General features: G+C 43.0%; 1 non-coding gene across 1 annotated transcript; it reads left to right on the top strand.

The window, feature by feature from the left end:
* The first annotated feature begins 2,006 nt into the window (after nucleotides 1–2,006).
* Nucleotides 2,007–2,113, top strand: LOC145007794 (small nucleolar RNA R71). Its single transcript, XR_013663159.1, has one exon. It is a non-coding gene; the product is annotated as a small nucleolar RNA R71 (small nucleolar RNA).
* Nucleotides 2,114–2,993: the final 880 nt, after the last annotated feature.

Here is a 2,993-nt window from a genome sequence, read left to right as displayed (position 1 = left end):
CCTCCTTCCTTTTCTTTATCTCTTCGTCGTTTCCAGTGCTTAACCCATCCTCGAAATGAACCGTATCAAGACATGCTACATCGACGTATTGAACTTTCCTTTCCTTTCCTCCTTCTGCTGTTTGTTCTTCTAAAGAATCATGTATATTATTGAAATCCAAGGTATGTGAAGAACTAGTAACAGGCAGATCTAAGTCGGCCAAGTGTTTGCCCAAATCGGCTGGACTCGTCGAGTCCATTAAAGTGACTCGGCGAGTCGGAACGAATTCCATAAAATCTTGGGTTTTTTCTGAGTGGGCTCCTTCCAGTAGCTTTTCTAATTCATCCAAGTCCTTGTTAACATCTCCTTCTTCTTCAGAGTGTATCACAAACTTGCTTGGGTCTTCTTTTAGCAAACGTGCAAGCTCTTTTTCTAATATCTCATCATCCAATTGGATCATTGAGACTTCATCAATCTTTTCCTCTTCTTGCTTGATTTCTGGAATAGCTTTAAACGTCACAGCCTCATCACCCACTCTTAATGTCAATGTAGACTCACATATATCTATTAAAGCACATGCGGTGTTCAAGAAAGATCTCCCCAAAATAATTGGAATTTCGGGGTCTTCTTCCATATCAACAACCACGAAGTCTACTGGGAAAATAAACTTGTCAACTTTTATAAGGAGATCTTCACAAACGCCTTGTGGATGAATTATTGTCTTGTCCGCCAAATGGATCTTCATTTTCACCGGTTTTGGTTCTGGTAAATTTAACTTCTTAAAGAATGACAAAGGCATCATATTGATGCTTTCCCCCGAGTCAGCTAATGCTCGGGTGAAGACCTCATTACCAAATTGGCACGGAATCACCATATTTCCAGGATCACCCTTCTTTTTAGGTAGCTCGCTCATCAATACTTCTACGACTTCAGCCAAATCCTTCCTAGCAGCAAAAAGGCCCTTAAGCAAGTTGAAGTATTTAGGCGTTTGAAGTATTGTTTCCACAAATGGCACAGTAACTTGTAGAGCGTTAACATGATTCATGAAGGTTCTGTATGCTTCTACTTTTTCTGCAGGCATGGCTTTGGTTGGGTATGGCAGTGGAGACTTATAAGGTTTCGAAGAAATGATAGGTTTTCCAATTTCGCCTGGACTCGTCGAGTCCATTGGAGTGACTCAGCGAGTCGGGTCGGGTTTGGCTGGTTCCGATTCTTCTACCTTTTCTTCCTTCTTCTTGGAGATCCTTAGTGCTTCTGTGCATTTTTCTTCACTGCTGGAGGTTATTACGCTCACGTTCTCCATTCTTGGATTGGGTTCGGTGTTGCTCGAAAGTTGGCCCTGTCTTCTTTCATTTACTTGATGTGCAAGCTGTCCCAACTGTTTCTCAATGTTGAGAATGGATGCTTTCTGATTCCTCAACATGTTTCTGGTTTCTTGCATTGCTACATCGTGATCATTGTGTCTTTTCTCGGACGCGGTTATGAACCTTGTGAGCATATCTTCTAAATTTGACTTCTTTTCTATCACTGGCTCTTCCTTTTGATAATATCCCCTCTCCCTCTGTTTGTATTTCTCCTCCTTAGCCTTTTTATATTCTTCATATGGGAGCCATTCCTTCTTCGGTTTCCTCCAATCTTCATCGTATCTATCGCCACTGGAGTAGACTACTTGAGCCTTTTTATTTCCATTCTCGTCTCGATCACAATCCTTGGTGAGGTGGGGGCCGCCATAATTTTTGCATCCAACTCTAATAGCATGGATCGTTTGATCCATTTTCGTCATTCTTCGGTCTAGGCTATCGAGTTTAGCTATTACCGCCGCGATGCCATCGTTCACCAAATTTACTGCTCCACGACTCACTTCATTCCTCGGATTGTGGTATTCTCTAGAGTGCTTGGAGAATTCTTCAATTAATTCCTTTATTTCCGGAGGTGGCTTTCGGGTGAGCGGACCTTGTGAATCGAGTAGTTGCCTTGTGGTGCCATTAACTCCATCATAAAAGATGGAGACCTCTTGTTGGCTATTAAGGTCATGGTGTGGGCAATTTCTAAGTAGGCTCTTGTACCTTTCCCAAGCTTCATAAAGAGATTCTCCAGGTTGTTGCTCGAAGCTGGCAATGGCTTTCTTTAGCTTGACTATCTTGGAAGGTGGGCAAAAATGATCAATGAACTCTTCTTTCATCTTGGCCCATGTGGTGACCGATCCGGGAGGGAGTGACTTCAACCAATCTTTTGCAGCTCCCTTAAATGTGACAGGAAGCATGCGAAGAAGCTAGATCTCGCGAGGCACATTGGGTACATTGAAGTAGTCTGCCACATCATTTACTTCATCCAAGTGCTTATAGGCGTCTTCATGATCTCTCCCGTGAAAAGGGAACTCCTTGAGTTGAGCGAGAATATGGCCCTTTAGCTCAAACGTAGCGGTTGCGGGAATTGCGGGTTGCACAAGTCTCGGGCCGGTGTCATCACGCATCCTCTTCTTCCATTCCCCCATGGGGATTTCGTCAATATTAGCCATAGCGGTGGCTAAATCGTCTTCAAACTCAGATGTGTGCTCGTATGTGGGCTCGTTTTCTTCCTCGGTCTCGTAGTCGGTGTCTTTTTGAATCGGGTCCTCGATTGTCAACGATGCACTGGATGTTCCTGATTTGCTGCTCCTTTTCTTGCTAAAAACGGATTTGAGGTTTTTGAGTGGTGAGTTGTTTGAAGAAGTGGGTTCTCCAACGGTTTTGCCTTTGTTTCTTCTTAATGCGGTTTCCGGATCTTCAAGAAGGGGAACCAGAGGCGTATCAGATCCTCGGGTCATGAACCAACTGTTGAGTTTTGAGCATTCTAACACTCCTAAGTGTACATGCAACCCTAAATACATTGGATCTATGTTTTCTCTATTATACATGCAAATAAGAACATCCAATGTATTATCCTAATCTAGCATACAAAACAATGAGTGTAACAAGATAGAATACATACCTCTTTGATGTAGAAAGTCTTCATGAAGCTTAAGTGCCTAGCCC

The sequence above is a fragment of the Lactuca saligna genome, chromosome 7, assembly GCF_052625555.1.
Source record: "Lactuca saligna cultivar CGN05327 chromosome 7, ASM5262555v1, whole genome shotgun sequence".
In the NCBI taxonomy this organism is placed as follows: Eukaryota; Viridiplantae; Streptophyta; class Magnoliopsida; order Asterales; family Asteraceae; genus Lactuca; species Lactuca saligna.
The sequence above is the reverse complement of the archived record's forward strand: the minus strand, read 5'-3'. Positions and strand labels throughout refer to the sequence as shown.